We start from the raw sequence: 20744 nt of genomic DNA, 5'->3' as shown, positions 1-20744 counted from the left end.
TCATTAGGCACATAGGCTCCTTCCAGTTCACTAGTAGTAATATTTAATGATCTGAAAGAATTAATGAATTTACAAATTGTTTGGTATATTATTCTTTACTTATTGAAGAGAATTTAGTCAATATTTTACACAGAGGCAAAACTGCTGCAGTTCTCAAACCAAAACAGATGGTAGTAAGAAATGGCCAGACTACTTTAAAAAGCAATATGAAAGCATCTTTTAAAGTATGCTCATTTGGAAAATATAATTCACGACTTTATATAGCTGAACAGACCAAATAGTAATCTCTTAACTCATTTCTTAGATCAGAAATCTAAACCAAGTCAAGTCAATATGCATTTATTAAGCACTTACTATATGCCAAATAGGCACTTGTTAAGAGATAGGGCTTTGAAGAGAGAAGAGCATAGTTTATTCTCACAACTAATTCAGCTTGAAAAGATACACAAAGATGAGAAAGGAAGGTCATCTTAGGGAAGAGTCTGAATGGGAATTGAGATAGAGACTGGGAAAAGCCTCCTATGGAAGGTAGGGAAGTCCAGAGGTGAAGGGAAGGGAAGTGAAGAATGAGATCATTACAGCATGTGCATGGCAAATAAAAAGGCATGGAGACAAGAAAAAGAGTATTAAGTTAGAGGAGCTGCAAGTTGACCAGTAGAGCAATATTGTAGCATTCTTGGAAGGAAATAAAAATACTGGAAAGATGGGAAGGGGCCAAGTTTTGAAGAATCATAAAGAAAAAATAGAGGATTTATATCTCAGGTTATTCACTTGTGAATGGTTATGGACTGTGATTTTTTCTCATTGTTGGGTACCTTCCAGAACTTTTCCTCAGTGTTTTGAATTGTTCATATAAATTTATTTGTTGATTATCTGACCTACACTGTTTTTTATAATGGAAACATTTCAGCTCTTCCTTTGTAGCTTTTAGGAGAATGATATTGTGTACATGGTCATATATATATATATATATATATGTATATATATATATGTATATATATATGTATATATAGCTAAGGTTCAAAGAAGTAAAGTGATTTATTTGCTCATTACCCATCTAAATAAATATTAGAGGCAGAAGTTGAACATCATCTTTACTTTAGGTCAGTCACTCATATCTGTTATACCACATTGCCTGTCCAAGGATGTTGAGAAACTTCAATTAAATTCTGTATTTTTGAACCTAGGATACAACTTCATCATATACTGGCAATCTAGAACCATTCCAGAGATAAATTGAAACATAGTATGGTGGAACTAGTATGGAGGTGAAGACCTGGTTCCCTCACTTATTTTGCTCTTTGATCTTGAATTAGTTGCTTCCTCTGGCTAGACCCTAGTTTCCTTATCTATAAAATGAATCATTTAGAGTTAGTGGGGTCATCTAGAGTCCATGGTGTCAAGAAGATCTATGTTCGAAACATGCCTTAGACTCATAACTAACTGACCATGAGCAAGTCATTTAAACCCAGAAAAGGATCTAAATCTAGAACTATGCGGCCTAGACAAGCTGTATATCTACATTAATTAGAGAAGTTTCTACATAGTGAATTTTCCTTTGCAAATTATTGATTTAGACACTCCATCTCCATCTCCTCTCACACCAGATCTAAAACCTATTATTCATAAAGATAGGTCTTGTTACCTAATAATTCTTTTATGGGAAAATGATGTGCAAGGGGAGGAACAATTTATTGTTCCCATGTTCCTTTGCACCAACAAAGACAATAACCCACTACTAGTATAGTTAGACTTTCAAGGTATTTTTAATCTAAAAATAAATATAAAGAAGTCTAAACACCAGGGTCCCTTTTTGACTGAGCTAATGACCTAACCTAATTACTGGTCTGGCAGAAAGATGAAATATATTGCAGTATTTAGAAATTCATAAATGTCCCTGTGGCTATAATGCTTGCTGTGTCCTTTCCCCATGCTAAACCTTTAAAAAAACTTTTTTTAAACCAGAGCTGGTCTGACACATAACAATATTTATATAGTTGGAATTTGATACTTCTGATTTCTCCCACCCTACTCTTGTAAAGAAACAGGCATCAGGAGGGAAAAGAAGCAACAAAGAGTTTGAATGGTACAAGGAAGAAACCACCACTTCTTGAGTAAGTGTTGCATTGCCATGTTTGGCTGGGATCAGGAAGAAGGGACAAAGAGATGTTTCTTCAAGTAACATAAGCAGAAAAGCAGAATGTTGACCATTAAAATTAAGAGAGAACATGATCATGGCTCAGCCTTGTCTGAATATTTGGCAGAGAAAATTACTTTAGATTTGGTTTGGGGATAATAATGTTAATTTCCAAATGATTTCTAAAGTCCTTTTTGCCTTGTTGATGCCACTCCAAGTTAAGTTGAGGTTTCCAGATCTTATTGGGAAGAGCTACTCCAGATTGTACATTTCATTAAGAATGTTTGGTTAAAGAGAGGAGAGTATAAGAAAAGAAAGGAATCCATAGACATAAGCACACTACTAGAAGAACACCACTGTTGGGAGAACTGGGCATCTTCTTTCTGAACAGGACATTACCTTTTGTCTCTGGAGAAATAGGGTAGGTAATCATTTTTACTTTAAGAATTTTCTGAAGATATTTGAAAAAATTATAAGGAAGTAGATTTTGGTTTATGTAAAGAAGTACTTACTAACTTATTAGGTCTAGCACTGACATGGTGAGAATCAGAGTGTAGAAGCAGGGGCATCTGGCTGCCTAAGGATGGTTTGACTGGTGCAGATTGGAAATGAAAGAGGTCATACTGTGCCAATCAGTAGTAAGATTGAGACCATGAGTGGCTACTGGACTTATAGCATGGGCAAAATAAAAGAAAAAAGAAATGTTGACTTTAGACTCACTACAAACATCTACTCCAGTAGAAAGGTACAGATTTTAGTTTTAAAAATGTCCTTTCTGGATTCTTTCTTTGAAAAAGATTGATTAGTTGTTAATGAGTACTAATGAATTTAGAAGACTTGTTAAAATATAAAGATGTACAGAAGTTCATTTATTGGTATCAAATCACTTGATTATTTCAAAAATTGAAAATCATATAATAGGTATTTCTTCATCTTTGATTTCAATAAAACCAGAACTGGGCTCTCTCTCTCTCTCTTTTTTTTTGTACTTAATCTATCAAGAAGTAGCAGTATATAGCTTGCTATTCATGGAAACTCCACTAGCCTCACTTAACTTTGTAGATGACATCTGATAGTAATCACAATTATTATTATGCTCATAACTACTTTGGAGTTCACGAAGCATTTTCCTGAGCCCCATGAGGTAGGTAATATAAACATCATTACTACCGCTTTTAAAGTTGAGAAAACTGATTTGCCCAAAGCCACACAGCTAATAAATGTTCGTAATGGGATTTTAATCCAGTCTTCTAATTCTAAATCCAGTGTTCTTTCCCTTACTCAAATGTTTGCATTTGAAAGACTCTTGACATAGACATAAATTCTTTACATGCATGACTATTATTGTTATTTTTACCAATTTCTTTTTATTATTATTCTTTTTTCAGTCACATAATTTTCACTATCAGTTTAGGAGTTAAAATATCAGCATCATTTTATGACAAATTTGAAAATTGTAATATACAGATCAATGTTTTTCCTTAACATTCTTTTTTATTTTGAGTTCCAAATTCTCTCCTTTCTTCAAATCCTTCCTCAACCCACTGAGAAAGCAACAAAATGATACACATTGTATATGTGAAGTCATACATGCATTATGATTGCATTAATCAATTACTAAAGCCTTAGAAAGTAGCTAGTATTAGGATTATTGTCCCATTTTTAAGATGAGTCCATAAAGTTTAAATGCATTTTACATAGGCTATAAATTCATTAATATTACACTGGGAAGTTCCTTATGGACTGGGATTATTTCATTTGGGATTAACTCCTATATATCTTTTAGTACAATTCCACTCCATCTCCTCTCACACCTGATTTTTTTGTCTAAATCAATAATTTGCAAAGGAGAATTCACTATGTAGAAACTTCTCTAATTAATGTAGATATACAGCTTGTCTAGGCCGCATAGTTCTAGATTTAGATCCTTTTCTGGGTTTAAATGACTTGCTCATGGTCAGTTAGTTATGAGTCTAAGGCAATGTTTCGAACATAGATCTTCTTGACACCACGGATATTTCTTTGACCTGTGTTTATATAAATTCACTATATGGTGTTTGACTGACTTACATTTTCAGGTAGTATAACTATCAGGCATAGTTTTCTAGACAGATTGTTGTATGGTACATCACTGAAATGAAAGGAAGTATGCCAAGATGGCCTATCGTATCAGAAAACTACTCTCTATTTAAATTTTCCCAGAAAATATCATGAATTTCTTCTAGTTACCAGCTTTGGGTGCCAAATAGGTACTTTGACTATATGAATTTAACAATTTTAATTCACCAAGCATCTATGAATATCATACTTTGTGCAAAACAATGAATTTAAGATACTTTTCATTTTGCATTAACTTTCTCTGAATTCAATCCAAATCAATTGATGCTGCTTTTGGAAGGCTCCTTAGTAGGGTCTCTATTTGTTGATGTCCGGCTTGGTCTTGGAGTATAAATTTACAAGTCACTTGACTGCATTTCAGTCTACAACCAACTATATTTAATTTTGAATAATGATTTCAAGGAGATTTTTCTTAAGGTATCCCTCCTTCCCCTCAAGTGAATGACAGGGTCATTAAGTATTCTTGGTTGAATGTTAAGAGTTCTTTTATTGTTCTTGAATGAATGATGAATGAAAGAATGAATAAAAAATTATTAAATTTGTAAACTGAATACAATTGAGCTAGTTGTTGTTAGTGAGTAAGAATTAGCTCATTGTTTAGACTAACCAGTTTTCTGGTTGGAGAAGCAGTTTTTTAAAAAAAAATTAGTCAAGTCTTTAATTAGAACATGAAAGTAAATTGCTAAGTCTAACATTACAGTCTAAGAAAATACTGGTAGGTTCTGCTGACAAAGAGAGCTTATATGTGGGAAAATATGTGTAACTTATCATGAAGGTTCCCTTTTGAGACATGTCCTTTTCTTATCAGATTTGTGGAAATGAGGACTTTGGACCTCAGGAAGGAAAAACCAAGGGTATAATTACCTGTCAATTTCCACTAAATTTTCCCTGTCAAAATTTCTTCCAAAGATCCCCACATTAGGCTATGCCAGAGATCTAGCAGAACTATAATTAGGAACACTCTCCCTTCTCAGCTCCTACTATTTGACCTCCTTGTCTTTTAAGTCCTAACTGAAATTCAACCATCTATAGGAAGCCTTTCCTTAACCCTCTAAATTCTAGTGCCTTCCTTCTTTTAATTATTTCCTACTCGTCTTGAATATAATTCACTTTGTATTTTTTTGCATGTTGTCTTCTTCATTGGAATGTTAACTCCTTGAGGGCAGCTACTATCTTTTGCCTTTTCCCCCCCTGACACTGAACAATGCCTGTGCAAGATACTTAAAAATATTTATCAAGGGATGGAACAGAAAGGTCATTTTCTCTGGGTATCAGTATTTCCAGGACCTGGTTCCTTCTGCTTCTAGTTCTCCACTGTCCTATGCTGCACTGTCCTGCTCACTTGGACACCTGAACACTCTTTCCTCACCCAGTTTTTCTTTACCTAGGGTTGGTCTACTGCCTCATGATCATGTCCTTCACCCAAAACAGTTTTTTCCACCTTTTGAAAGAATTCTTAATGCTTTTTTTACAAGAATATTTGGCTCTGTGACTGTTATCAAGTTTTGACTTTTTTATTTTTTAGTAATGGTGAGCACAAAATACTGCTCTGGAATAAAAAGAGCTGGGTTCCAATTTCCCCTCTGCTTCTAATATCTTATATGACATTCTGCATGTCATTTACCATTCTCATCATTGGTATTCCTATTGTAAAATGAAAGCATTAAGCTGAATGATCTTGGGAGTTCCTTCCAGCTTGACATCTATAATCATACATCTAATGAAATCCATCATGAAAATAGGTGAACATAGTGCCCATACGTATTCTGGTAGAAACAAGATAAAAAGAAACCCCTCTCAGAGTTTTCAATGATTAGGAAAAGAGAGAAGGGAGGAAAAAACATGCAGGTATGAATCCCAAATATTTACATTGTCACTATTTTTCCGATTTCATGTGATATACAGTTTTTTTCCCCCCTCTCTTCTGTGATTTCATATTGCTTTTGAAATGGAAAGGCTTTGTCATCTTAGTATTACTTGGGCTTGAACTGAGAGGCAAGTTGGTACAAATCCCCAATGTTTGCCCAAAGTAGTGAGCTATTGATTCTCTCTTTGTTAGTGTGGGTATATAAATGTGAGGTCATGGTGTTCACAGGTAGGTTGGGTGTCTTTAATTTAATTAAAGCTAAAGTCCACTGGTGCAAAAGGAACTTTTGTCTTCAGAACACCCTCTTGTCCTTTTCCAAATGAGCCTCCCTCTGAATTGAAACAAACTTAATGCAGATTTTAGAACTGGAGGGGAGCTCAGATATTCCACTGAATTACAGAACAAGAGTTAAAGGAATAAAATTAAGATGCGATCTAATCTAAAATTATGTTAGCTGATCAGAGTCAAATTCTGTCATATATTTTGGGGATTAAGAGCCAGAAGGGACTTTAGGAATCATATAATTCAACCCTACATTTTATAAATGAAGAAATTGAGATCCAGAAAAGGTTGTGTTCTCTGAGCCGTCTCTTGTTCCTTCACAAATTCTACTAATAAATGCCTGCCATTTCATAGACTCATTAAATTTTATAGTTGCAGAAATGGACCCAACAGTCCATTCATGAAACAAATTCTAGTCATCAATGAGTGAGCCATGCTTCAGCTTTTCTAATGATATTTTTTCTATTTGAGGAGTTAGACTTAGAGCTTTGTTTGTTTTTTGACAGGTTGGTCCAGTAATTCAACTGCAGTGATTATGAAAGTGATGAGGATTTCATTCTCTGATCTGAAGGAGTCATTGGCTAAGCACCCAGATATCTTGTAGGTCACTTTGGTAACCTGGCTGCCTCACAATGATGTGGAATGATATGCTACAGATAGAACCCCAAAGTAAGAATGTCCCTATATTCTCTTTTCTACTGATAAGCTTTTTTATTTTTTAGTAATGGTGAGCACAAGCTTATCTTGAATACCCTTGATCACAAACTCTCTTATGTTACTGAGAAAGACTTAAGTCAATGTGTAAAGTTCTTTATTTGTTCAATATAAACAGGAAAAAATCCTCACTATAAAGTGCTTTTTCCTATTTGACATCTTCAGGAATAGTGTGGGTCAACTCATCATAGTGTAATTTATCCTACAACTCGTGTGTAGTGTACTGTGACACTCTCACTGTAATGGAGAGAGTCTGTAACTTGAGCTTATCCTTGACCCTTTATATCCTTGATGGGGCATCAATTGTGCTTTCTAAATTGCTGCCTTCTACAGAATCTCAGTGAACTGATATATTATAGAAAGAATTCAAAAAAGATTAGTATGAATTTTGGTCACTTGGCTTTCAAAAATATCTGTCTCCCCTTATCATCTCTGACTTGAGAGCCCCTGAAACTGCTATTGCTTTTGTCACCACTGCCTACTTCCATCACTGGTGGGGTTTACATACACATGGGTCCCAGGCTGGCCTCCACCCCTGGGTCATAGTTCTCTTTGATTTTCTAAGTTGTCTTGAGCGGGAGAACATCTCATTTAGAATTTTTGTTGCCTCTGCAATGCCAGAATTTGATCTAAGGGATTATTTGGAGGGGGGGATATTGGGAGAGCTGAGGGCTTCCCTACTCCTTCATCTTGATTCCTTCCCAAGAAGTCCAAGTGTTTATTTTCAGTGATTATTGTTATTATTGCCTCATATTTTATTATTGACTGTAGTTCTTGTTAAGGCCCTTGAGCACACTATTATTTCTTGAATGTCCTGCTGTTCAGGACCAGAATAGGTGTGGTCCCTTTTCTGAGTAAGTTTGATTTTGGTTCATGACCTTGTTAGAGTCCTTTAGTCCAATCAAGAGCATGGGAAGGGACAAACAGATTTCATACTTATCACCAGTGTAAGACTCCACCTCACTTGTGCCTGTTGGACTCTTCCTCACTTATATCCCTTTCACATACCTAATTTTCAGTAAGCATAAGAAGTCATGAAGAATGACTGTGGGCTTCCCCTGTACATCTAAGAGCCATAGTATCTAGATGCCAAATCCCTGGACATAAAAAAAAGAATATCTCATTTCTTGTTTAATATACTCTGCTCAAGTCCTTTCTCATATAATGAACACAATTCATTCAACAGGCATTATAAAATGCTTACCCTAGGAAAGAAATCAAAATATAATTCTCTACCTAAAAGGAGCTTGTATAGTTTCCTCTACAGGGGAATACAATTTGTTAACATTAAAGCATCATATAAATGTTATTAGTATTAATTAGTATTTGTTAACCTTAAAGCATCATATAAATGTATTATTAGTATTAATATTAATAAAATTTTGGTAACTAATTAGCAAGATAATACTATTAAGTATCAATAATTATATTAAGTATTGATAATCATTATTAATAATTAGGATTATGACCATAATGTAAATCACAAAAAATTAGAAATAAAATATTGTGAATGTGAGTGTTCAAAAGAAAGTGCTATGAGGATTTAGAGATGAGAGGATCTCACCTTTGGCTTGGGACTTCATAGGGAAACTGGAATCCAAACCAGCTTAAAAAAATGGATTTTTTTTTCACCAAGTTCTCTGGTTGGTTGAAATACGCAAGATGAGGAAGGGCATTCCAAGCACTGAAGATGTGGACAATGCCATTAAAGTGGAAAGGGTAGGGCACTTAGGAATTCCATAATTATGAATGAGTTTGTATAACTTTACTAGAGTAGAAAGCATGTAGGTGAAATAGTAAGTGACAGATAAAACTGGAAAGTCAGGTGGTGCCAGATTATGGAGGACTGAGAATTGCTAAGCTAAGGAATTTGGACTTCATTCATTAGTCAACTAGGAGTCATTGGAGATGTCTTGCTCCTATAGTTAATAAATACAATAAATAGCCCTAATACATAAATTACATGGTACTTGGCATCAATCTTAAAAGTTCCAACCTAGCAACTGCTGATAAAAATAAACATTCAAATAAGCCAAGTTAAATGATAGCATAAAAAAGCACAAAACCCATTATTTGGTGGTTTTTTTTTGTACAAGATAAGAATATTTGATGAAACAACAGAAACATTTCTTTTGCCTTTACATTCTATTTGGAAAACTTCACTTGGCTTTAGGTGAGAGACATAGCTTTTTGGGTTCTGTTACCTCCATTTCCCTACTTCTATCACATAACTTTATAAACAAGGAAGTATGATGCAGTAGAAAGAGTACTGGATATTGAATTGGGGAATCTGGGTTTGTTGTGCTCCTTACTGTCTGTATAGTTATGAGAAAGTCCTGTTGTTTCTTTAAGTCTGTTTCCTCATCTGTCACCTAAGGGGGGGTGGTGGTGGAGAAGATAACCTTTTCTTGTAGCTCTAAAATCTTCTGAAACCTAAGAATGGTCTGTTGTCTTGTAAGGGGCAATGATTATTGTTTTCTTCTCCTCTTATCTAAGTGAGAAGGGGAACTATCCATATGGAGCTGTCCCTTGCCTGCATACTCCTTCACAGTTCTAAACTTTCTGCCATAACCAGTTAGTCACATTCTCCTATCTCTATCCTCTTTCTTAAGGTGACTGATGATTATTTTTTTTTCCTTTTCAAGGAGTTAATATTATGACAAATCTGTTCCAACAAGTATTTATTAAGCATCTTATTAGGTTCAAGGCACTAGTTCAGGGGTTTGGGATACAAAAATAGAATAAAAAACCTTGCCCTCAAGGAGTTTATATTCTATTAAAGCCACTGAAGATTCTCCTTAGGTTAAAAAAATGTAGTCATATTTATAATAAATATTTCACAGGCAGAAAAAATTATTTAGCACCTAAGTCTGAAAGCCTAATAGAGAGAAGGATATAGGACAGAATTTGTTCTGAAGAAAGAAAATCAACTTTAAAATAATGTTTACATTTAACTGGAGATAATACTAGAAGAATTCTTTAATCTGTTGTAGGACTGAGTTCCTTATCCCTAGATCAGTGCCAACTAAACCCATAGTGTTGCCTTCAGGTGATTAGCATAGGATTTATAACAGGGACTTTTCAGATTATCTAGTCCACTGGTGCCAAACTCAAATAGAAATTGTTCCCTGTTGCTCATAAATTGATTTGGAAAATCATAAATTAACCGTATCTATTTTGTGTTATAGTTTTATTTAATTTGCTACATATTTTCCAATTATATTTAATATGGTTCCCCCTCCTGAAGTCTACTTAGGACCATGAGTTAAATACCTCTGATTCTATTCCAGCACTCTCATTTTACATTTGAGGCAACTGAGGCTAAATAACTTTCCAAAGACTATAAAGTCAGTGGAGAGAGCAAGGATTCAAATGCAGGTCCTTGGTTTCCAATTTCTATACTCTAGGGATCCAGTCTATTGAAAACATATTTTCTACAAAATCTTGAAGAGTCTAATATGCTTGGTGTATCCTATCCTGTACCCTCATGCCTCTGGTAGGCAGTAAAACAAACTCAGGGAATAATGCAGAGCTAAATCCTACTTAAGCCATTTAAGACTGTTCTTTGCTAAAGGTACCTCCAAAGGACTCGGGAAAATCCCAGCATTAAGAATCGGTGTTGTGTGTCTATTGTAACCCACCTGTTAGTGGAGCCTTTAGACTTTCTTTTTCTAACAGATGGACTGAGTTCATTCTTAGGGCTTCTTTCTAATAATAATCTCTTTGGCTTATACTTCCATAAAGGTTTTCCACTGGGAACATCAGAATTTAGCTTATATCTTTCTTTAAAGAGGTTCTTTGCTTTAAGGCAACACTTAAACTAAAAAGACATCAAATATAAAACAGGTCTTATTTTGTATGACACAAAACTTTAAAGGATTTCTAAAAATTCAAGGTTGTCCTGTGGTGGGTCCTACCTACCTCAGAGATTTTATGTGTTCACTATAATTTATAATAGAGGTGAGGTTCCCCTTCCCCCTTCCCTTATATAATATTTACTGACGTTTCAAGTAACTCTCACTCAAGTGGGGTAGGTCTCTTTCTTACCTGAGTGAGGCAAGGCTTTTGCATCTTCTCTTCCCTTCTCTTAGTAAAGGTCTATCTTCTTTTCTTGTATCTTGATTTGATGAGATCTCCTTATCTCGTGAATGATCCCTATGAATATGTATTTCTGTGTATTACTGTACATGTGCATTTATCAGTCTCCCCACTGGTAAATGTTTGTATTTGATGGTGATTCTATAATATATAAAATACCCAGGAGATTCCACATGAATATCTTGGTCAGGGAACTGAGCTCATTCTATGACATATGCACAATCTCTTTGCCTCTTTTTCTTATGACTTGTATAAGTCTTTCCTTTCTCTTAAAAGATAAGTCCCCCCAAAAATAAAAATAAAGGAAAATTTTAAAAATAAAAAAAAGTATAAACCTAAGTCATCATTCAAGAACATGAATTAAATCGTAGAAAGGCTTTAAGTTATAGATTTAATAGTGCTATAAAATTTGGGGAAAAGTGAAGTTTGCACCTACCATAGATAACTTGTTCCACTTTAAGGAGACATAAGGGGAACAAAAGAGAGATTGCCCAGATTCCTTCTGGAGCATTCTATGCATGATAATAGCTATATTTTATCCCCAACTAAATAAGATATAACTCCTATAAATTATACTAAGGTGCCACTCTCTTTTGACTGTAGTATGCTACCCTATACCAGGAAACACTGGATAAATGATATCCTCACTTTTCATTCCCACAGTATTATCTTTCAACCTGGTTATTGGCCTCATGACCCAGGTCATGGCACCTTCCTGCTACTTCTGAATTCTTGATCTATCTTATCCTTTGTAGAAAACAGGTATTTTTCAAGTATACTGAAAATTCTTTCTATGTTGCTTTGTCACAATCCATTGGTATTCTCCAGATCAATAATTACTGGTAAGGTTCCACACTTTTTATTGTGTACCAACCTTCAATGGTATCATAGATATCCATGTTGGAAATACACTTCCAATATACAATTATACAGTGTACCTTGCTAGGTTTATGCCTGCTTTGTTATTTGCAAGGTGCTCAAAATTGCTTCTAGCTATGAAGAAATCCTAGGACTCTAAGAAAAAGTCAGTGACTGGACAAGTCCCACAAATCTAAACTGGTGGTTGAGATCTATAGCTCTTAGTTTCTAGTTGTGGCCCCAGCTATGTGATTTTGGTAAAGTTATTGCCCTTCTCTGGGCCTCAATTTCATGAACTATTAAAAGAGAACATGTGATTGGATGACCCCTTAAGATTCCTTTCAGTCTAAAGGATCTGAGTTGTCATTATTGCCTTATAAAGTCAGTTGTTTATTTTTTTATTGTAGGGAAGATTATTTGAGGAACATCAGAAAATAACATTTTTTTTCCTGAGGAAATTTTATAAGAGAGAGAAAATGGATCTGTATCTTTGGGGATTGTGGAGCCCTAGGAGTTAGATGTAGATGTATAAATATGTAGAAATGGTTTTTTTTATTTCTATTTATAATCTTCCCATTATGACTTGGTAGGATAGTGAAGCACTTTTTTCCACCATAGAAACTTTCCTTGGCTTGGTAGAAGGACAAATAAACACTTTTCCTGGAATGTGTCCATTACCAATGCCCTCTTTCCAATAATCAAGATTGGATACAAGCTTAAAAATTCAGGGTATAAGATAATGAATGAGGAGAGGAAACAGTCTCCTAACACAAAGCCTTTGCATTGATATATTGCATTGAAAAGTGCTCAGTAATGAGTGTAGGATTACTACGGATTTCAGTTCCAAAGACCATACATGCTTGATTGAATATCAAGACATTTTCTCTGATAACAGACCAGAAACTGGGGAATGAGGGAGAGAAATCTTCCACATTTTCTTATCTTTCACACTCCAGACAGTGTAATTCCTTCTCTTCTTTGGCACCACAAAATGGTGTTCTGTAGATCAAATAAAATAGATTAGCTTGAACAGAGAGATTTCCCATCCAGAAGGAAGGTTTTAAGCAGATTTTTTTCTTTTCCTGGAAAATTACTATTTCTCTAGGAGGATTTAAGCACTGAATATATGAACAGTTAGAGCAATAAAAGTTATTTGGTATTAATTTCTGGCTATTGTATTGAACAGGATTCATTTAAAGATGACCATTAAAGATAATGTATAACCTATTGAGAAGCTAGATGATACAGTGGTTGGAGTGCTGGGTCTGGAGTCAGGAAACTGTTCTTTCTGAGTTCAAACCCAGTCTCATACTTAATAGCCAGGTGATTCTGGGCAAATCATTTAACCCTATTTGCCTTAGTTTCTTCATCTGTTAATTGAGCAGAAGGAAATGGCAAATCACTCCAGTATCTTTGCCAAGAAAACTATAAATAGGGTCACAAAGAATTAAACTAAAATGATTGAACTAAAAAATGACTAAAATGATTGAACAAAAAAGTTACTATGAATATGTCATAATAAGTTCTAAAGCTATCCAACATGGAATGAGCCACTTGTTGAGACACTGGGCTCCCCATCAGAGGAAGTATTCATAGTGTTAATAATATCTTAGCTTAATATAATACATTAAAGTTAATAAATAATTTGATTTACATTATTGTAATTGATACTTACAATGATTCCAATTAGATACCAGATTCTTTAGAAGCAAGGGGATTGAAGCTGAAGAGCTAAATGACCTCCCAAATAATATGTGGCAGAACTGGGATTTATTTGGGTGAACAGCTGTTGGGAACAACATAGAATGGATTTCTCTCTTGGAAAATGGAGTAGATTCTTTTATGTTCTCTTCCTGTGTTTCTAGGATAATGTGAAGTCTTTGCTACTTGTGGTCCACCACTCTTCAGGACTCTACCCTTCCAGACCAATTCTGCACCTAGATCACATACTTCCTTGTCTCTGTGTTCTCTTTCATCGTTTCTGTGATTTCAAGATCCATTTTGATACTCTATGAGGCATCACAAGGTATTTGGCCTTCCTTTCTATTTTATGTCAGCTATATACCAGCACCACTATGCCCTAGATGATATCATGATAAAATGCCAAAACTCCAAATTCTTTTTCCTCTCCCTACAGCTGTCTAGTCTAGACTGGTAAGCTAGGAGCTAAGAATCTGTCCTCATTCACTAATAGTCTGAGTCACCAAGATTCAGGGTGTAGGCAATTACAGTGTCAGACTGTCCAAATTATTAAAGGGTCATGTAAAAGTAGGTAGCAGAACAGGAGCAGTTCAAGGGATAGGAAGATCTAGCCATCGATGCTACTGAGTAGAGTGTGAGGATTAAAGCTGGCAGCTATCCCACCAAGGAGAGTCAAGGGATTCAGGTTCAAATTCTGGTTTTGCTATATACAAGTTTGTGGCCTTGGATGAATCATTTCATCTTTCTCCAGGCCATAATTTCCTCATCTGTTAAATGAAAAGCTTTGGTTAGATGATTCTTAAGGTCTTTTCCAGTTCTAAACCTGTGAATCCAAAGGCATATTATTAGCACATGAAGGTAAATGCTTATTGCATGGTTGAATTCTGAGGTTCTGTAATTCTGAGAGTGTTGAACTTAAAAACTGCCTTTCAGAGATAATGATTTATGAGTTTTGAGAAGTTACATGGACAATTAGTGACTGAGCAGAAACTTGAATTTAGGTCTTCTGATTCCTAATCCATGGCTCTTATAATATAATATTGCTCTTTCTTTTGACTATAGGATGATTAATTATAATAATCCAATATTTAATTGTAACAATACAATGATCAGTTTATATATCATACAGTATAACAAAACTATATCAGGTTATTTTTCTCTGTGTATTTCAACTTGACTTGATAAGTATTTCCTAGGTGCAAGGTATCTCTTCTCCCCCCTTCCTTTCTTACCATAAATTCATCTTCCCTCTTCTTAATCTGATCACTAGATGAAATGCTTTCCTTTCTTTTGAGCTAGCTCAAGTGTCATTACCTCCTCACAGTCTTCCCTGATAGCTGCACTTGGTATATCTCCTTCCTTATATTTCACATAGAACTGTGGTCCTTTATCCACAGCATCATAGTCTTCTTTCTTGCTTAGATCTGGGGTTTCATTTGTGCACAGAAATGTGTACATTGGCCATTTGTCTATAATTTTTGGTCTTGGGATCTTCTGGGAATCTGAAAGTTAAGCCACTTGTCCATGAAGGTAGCTAGGATGTGTCAAGGGCAGGAATTGACTTCAAGTGTTTCTGACTCCAAGAATTACCTTCTCTCCACTAGGCTATGCTGACTCTTAATCCTTATACTAATGATCAATCTTAGTTGTGACTATATATTACTTCCTCTAGTATCAAGAATTATAAATTCCTTAAGGGAATTATCTTTGTATGATGTCCTTGGACCTTAGTACAATGCATAGTAGATGATTAATAAAATTTAGTTGAATTAATTTTATTTAAGAAGTCATGCCTGTTTTGATATTAATTTGATAATATGAAGCAAGTGAGTTGATTGCTTCTCCCCACGTAGTTCATATCTCCCCACATAGTTCATATGACCACCAAGGACAGAAAGATATTATTCTTTCTCTTTTTTGAGGAAATGACCAAGTAGACTTAATCCTGGCTATAGGGTTTTTTTAAACCATGAGCTTTAGTGTTTCAGATGAGAAGATGTTTGTCTTTCATTTTTTTGAAGAAAACCATGACATCAGGGAGGTGATGCCATGATAAGCACATGAATTGTGTTTGAGTGAGGGGATGTTGTGCTAAGTCACCAATCTCACTTTCTGATCCAGAGTCATCTGGGTTCAGTGACCAGTTATGAATCAGGATGACTAGAGATGACTTGGATGCTAGGCAATCAGGGTTAAGTAACTTACCCAAGGTCACACAGCTAATAAGTGTCAGGAGCTGAATTCAAATTCCCAGCCTCCTGATTCTGAGGACAGTGTTCTATCCACTGTGCCATTTAGCTTCCCCAGATGAGAAGATAGTTCCTGGATGATCCCTCAATTCTTTAATGGTTTCTTTGGAGTCCCAGATAAGAGAGTGCAGATTCTTTAGTGAAATGTCAGATTTTTAAGATAAAAGGTCCTAGCATGCCTCTACCATCATCTTCAGGGTAACTTGCTAAGGGAGATGGATGAAAACTTTGGTATGGAGTGAAATAAAAAAATGTACCTTGCTTTTCTGAGTTAATCTCAAGATATCAGTGTATCTATATATCCAACTCTCTTTTATTAGCAAAAAGATTTTGGCTTCCCCCCTCTCCACTAAAAAAAAATCCATATATAGGATACAATGCAAAGTTATTACTTATCCTCTGGAATAAAGACTGTTTTTCAGAAGAAATTGGGCATTCTGGTGACCCCTTTGCAGTACAGTGAATACTGGGAAGGGGAGAGTAGTATTGAGTGACCACTGTCCCAAGGGAAACAGGGTGATCACACTGCGTGTCATTTTGAAATGTGTATCACAAAATACCAATTCTCTAGAAGATTATGATCTAAGTCTATCAGAACTTGGAGTTTCATCCTCTGAAAATGCTTGACTCTCCTTAAAGGTTACAATTTCTCCCTTTTTTGTTTATAAAATTGGTGAAAATAAATTCAACTTCTGACAAAACACTAGGTCTGAAGTTGAACTTGGTAGAACAGCTCTTTGGATAGAATATCTTCATTTTACAAAACTGAGTTCCCTCAAGGATTCCAAGCACTTCACAGAGATTATTTTACTAATCTTTCAGTATTCCCACATCTTACAGTTGAGGAAATTGAGGTACTGTTTATATAATGGGAAAACAAAAGATTGATTCATTTGAATTAATCAAAATAAAAATCAATCCAGTTTTTAAAAGAAATCAAAATGGTTACTTGGCACCATATAAGTAAAGCAACCAGTTAATTAACAAAATGTTTTCACATTTCAACTGGTTGTATTTATATCATATAGACACAGTTTGAAAGTTTTACCTTCAGGCTGTGTGTGGATGATGCCAGGATATCTTGTCAGTTCACTCCAAAAGTGACCACAGGTCTAAGAAAGTCAGTGTTTTAATTGGGATTGAAACAGAGGTTTCCCAACTCCCAGCCTAGTGTGCTGTCTGGTGGTTGTTGTAACAGTGCCAAATGTATGTGCCTACACAAATTCATCCATCAGGAGAATTTCCAACACCAAATTCAATCATCTAACCTCAGTGAACATATGAGTCAATGAATGACCAGTGCTTTATAGTACAGGATAAAACTATCTCCTCTATCTGTTTTACTATAGTTTGAGATGCCACTTTTCTGATAGTTCAACCCATTACAGACATCTTTGTTCTTTGACTAAATCTTGGCAAACCAGCTTTCTAGAGAGGCACAGTGAGGAGTCCACTTTCATGGTTATCCTGGGCTTTCCAGAAAGTTTTTACATGATTCTCCTAGCCAGTTCTTTCCTAAAATACACATTCCTATTTTTATTTCGTTCTTAAAAACAGAAGGTTATATAACTCCTAAGTGGGCCTCACCCATTTCCCTTCCTGCCTAGACATGGCAACTATCACCAGGAGGTTGGAATCCTGAGAAAAATTAGTGGAGATGAGCAGGATTTAGGTCTGTAGCACAATGGACCAGAGATGCCCTTGTATGTGTTGTGTCTTCTTGAGCTCATGAGGCACCTATATCTGTTACAACTAATTCCAACAGATTGCCTAAATTATTTTTATTTGACTAGGATTTTGCTGAGTAGAACATTGCTTGAAATTGGTAGGTTAGCAGATAGAGTTTAGAAATACTTTAGTTACACTGAAGAATTGTTTTTAGTTGTAATTGGATATACTCTGTACAAACAGTAATAGTGAAATACTTTTAACTTCAGAGAATCAAAGATTTAGGGGTGGAAGGAACATTAGATCATCTGATCCAACATCCTTTCAAAGTCACACAGGTAGCAGGGAAGAGAGTCAGGATTTGAACCCAGTCTCCTTAATCCAAATCCACATTGTGTCAGTCATACTGACACTGTTTATTATTTCTTTTATGCTCTCAAGACCTTAGGAAAAATAAGCACATGATATATGGATTATCCTACATTGTCAAAGCTTTTGTAAAAGAGAATCAGGGATCAAGGACCTCCCCATCCTAAGATTTAGAGAGACGAGATTTATTTAGATCTCTATATTGTTTTATAAGGGAAAAAAGATATTCTTTTACATGAAACATTTTCTCTTAGAAGTTGACTTGTGAACGGGGGCAAAAGAAAAGGTTACAAAGGGGTTGTGACAGGAGCAGAGACAGATCCACAATTTCCATCACTGTGAATGTCAGTTTCCCCTATGGCATTCAGAAATAGCTCCTGCTTTTGATTTTCCCCCAAATCCTGTGGGGGGGGTGTTCCAGTACATTTGTTGGGTTTTGCTCTTTGATTCTCCTCCATTTGCAAGTTGATTCTGGAATTCTCTTGGATTATCCAGGGCTAGTCAGAGGAAAATGGGCAGCCTGTTCCTTATAAATACTGTGAGTCATGTGTCTTCTTCCAAACTGCCAAAAAATATTCTTCCAGAGCCCCAGTCCTTCATGAATTTGACCTATATAATTCATTATGGGGACTAAGGCTTATAATGAGGCATTTTGATTTGCAGACATTTGGTTTGCAAAACTTTATCAGTAAGTCTTCACCAGGATTTCTATATTTAAGGAAAGTAGTCCACCTGAAAACCAGAGTATCTTTCCTCAGTATTTGCAAAGTTGTAATAAACTATTAATATGAATGGATCAAGACCTTCCAGAAGGCATCCATCCAAAAGGAAATGCCCAACAAGCAGTGATTAAATGTTGTAGTCATCAATGGCAAAATTGTAGTTTTATTTTTTTAGGACACATTCCCTGGCTTGTTACTTAGCAGGTGTGTTACTAATGATATCCCTTTTCTCAAGACATGACCTTGCAGATGAGCAGTACAGATTTAGGGTTTCACCTAACAAACCTCTTATGCTTCACTTTGTTGTATTTTGAAAGAACCAAGAGGAAGGCTTTATTTTTCTGCATTACTGAAGGCATCCATGATATGTGGCTGAAATCAATCTTTGTACATCCTACATCTATCTCAGTGATTGGCACATAGAAGTCACTTTATAAAGTGCTTGTTGATTGATTGATGGACATAAGTTTCCATTTCCAGAAGGAGAAAAGTAGTCTAGGAGTCTATTCACACATTCTCCAAGCTTAAGTCTTAAGTAACAACATCCTGAGTATAAAGTTAGGAGCATGTCTATACAGATCATCTAGATGAGGCAGAGAAGGACTTTTTAAGCTTGTGTGTAGATTCCATTGGCAGTCTGGTGAAGCCAATAGATCCCTTCTCAGAAAAAAGTTTTTAAATATTACAAAGAAACCTAAGTATATTAAAATGGAATTATCTCAATATTTTTAGCAAACAAATTCACAAGCCCTAGGATTAAAGTCCTCTACCTCATAGTGATTCCTATAAACCTAAAAGCCTTAATAGGATCTCATGATTTGTACTTTCTCTCACTTCCCCTTGCTCAAATTTATTTGTTCCATTTCCATATTTGAACTTAAGAAAAAAGATAATAATTATAATAATAATAACAATAAACATTTAGATAGCATTTACTATATTCCAGACACTATGCTAAGTATTTCATATGTATTATCTCAATTGATTCTCACAACTCTGGGAAGTAGGTCATATTATTATCCCCATTTTACAGATGAGCAAACTGAGGCAAACATATAAGGTGCCATAGCTAGTTAAGTGTCTGAGACCAGTTTCAAACTCAGGTCTTCCCAATATCAGAACCAGGACTCTATTCATTGTACTACTAAACTAACCCCCAAGATAATGTAGTGATATACAAATGGGTTGATATTCTATTTCATCTAGGGCACTACAGTTGAATGTGAATGAAATATTTCTGGAGGTAATGCCTTAACCTCAAGAAACTGGAAAAAAAATGAAAGATGGACTAGGGTTCTATACCTTTCAAATTACATTAGGAAGTTTAGTCATTAAGTAAAAAGGATCTCAGCTTGTGAATCTTTCCTCTGTTCCCATCATTCCTCCTCACTGGATGTAAATGAAAGGTTTTGCCATCTTTTGATTCTTCTAGATTTTATAAGTATTATTTGATAGTGGAAATGTTAGGAAAAGTTATCAAGAAGCACAGTTCTCAGAAAGAAATTGGTCACTATATAGGTCCTGATTCAATAAGAACCAAAGCCACCCCAAAGGTATATTATATCTATGACAACATTAAAAAGTTGTGGGAGGATCCAGGTTTATAATGAAAGGAAATCAATGATTTTGAAATGTAGTTATTAAAATATACTGAAAAACTCAACAAGTTCGCAGATCCGACATTAAGACTTCTTGAGCTAAATAAACCAGAACTCTTAAGTAAGGAACCTAATCTCAGTGCAGGAAGGTAGGCTTGAATTTGGGCATTGATGGATACCTGGTTCTTCAAAGACTTCTATCTTGAGGTTCAAAAAAGACTTCTGATTTCTAAGACAGCTTGTTGTTAGGCAGCTATCTTAGAGATGTAGCATAGAGCATGACATCTATAAGTTTTATCAGTAACATTTGTTAGAGAAGAGAGACAGAGCAGCTCTTTTCTGTCCTTCTCTGGTTCATTAGTG

At 35.3% G+C, this 20744-nt stretch overlaps 1 protein-coding gene across 3 annotated transcripts in view; it reads left to right on the top strand.

Moving 5' to 3' along the window:
* CEMIP (cell migration inducing hyaluronidase 1) overlaps window positions 1–20744 on the top strand; it is a 230394-nt gene that overhangs the window by 26733 nt on the left and 182917 nt on the right. For 2 of the 3 annotated variants that reach the window (XM_074234001.1, XM_074234000.1), the window contains exons 3-4: window positions 6911–7073; window positions 13940–14100. The exons of the other annotated variant lie outside the window; for it this stretch is intronic. The gene's annotated coding sequence lies outside the window, so the exon portion shown is untranslated. The remainder of the gene's footprint in view (window positions 1–6910; window positions 7074–13939; window positions 14101–20744) is intronic. 3 annotated transcript variants of the gene reach the window in all.

Source organism: Macrotis lagotis, chromosome 4, assembly GCF_037893015.1.
Source record: "Macrotis lagotis isolate mMagLag1 chromosome 4, bilby.v1.9.chrom.fasta, whole genome shotgun sequence".
Taxonomy (NCBI): Eukaryota; Metazoa; Chordata; class Mammalia; order Peramelemorphia; family Peramelidae; genus Macrotis; species Macrotis lagotis.
This window is presented reverse-complemented; position numbering and strand designations above follow the sequence as displayed.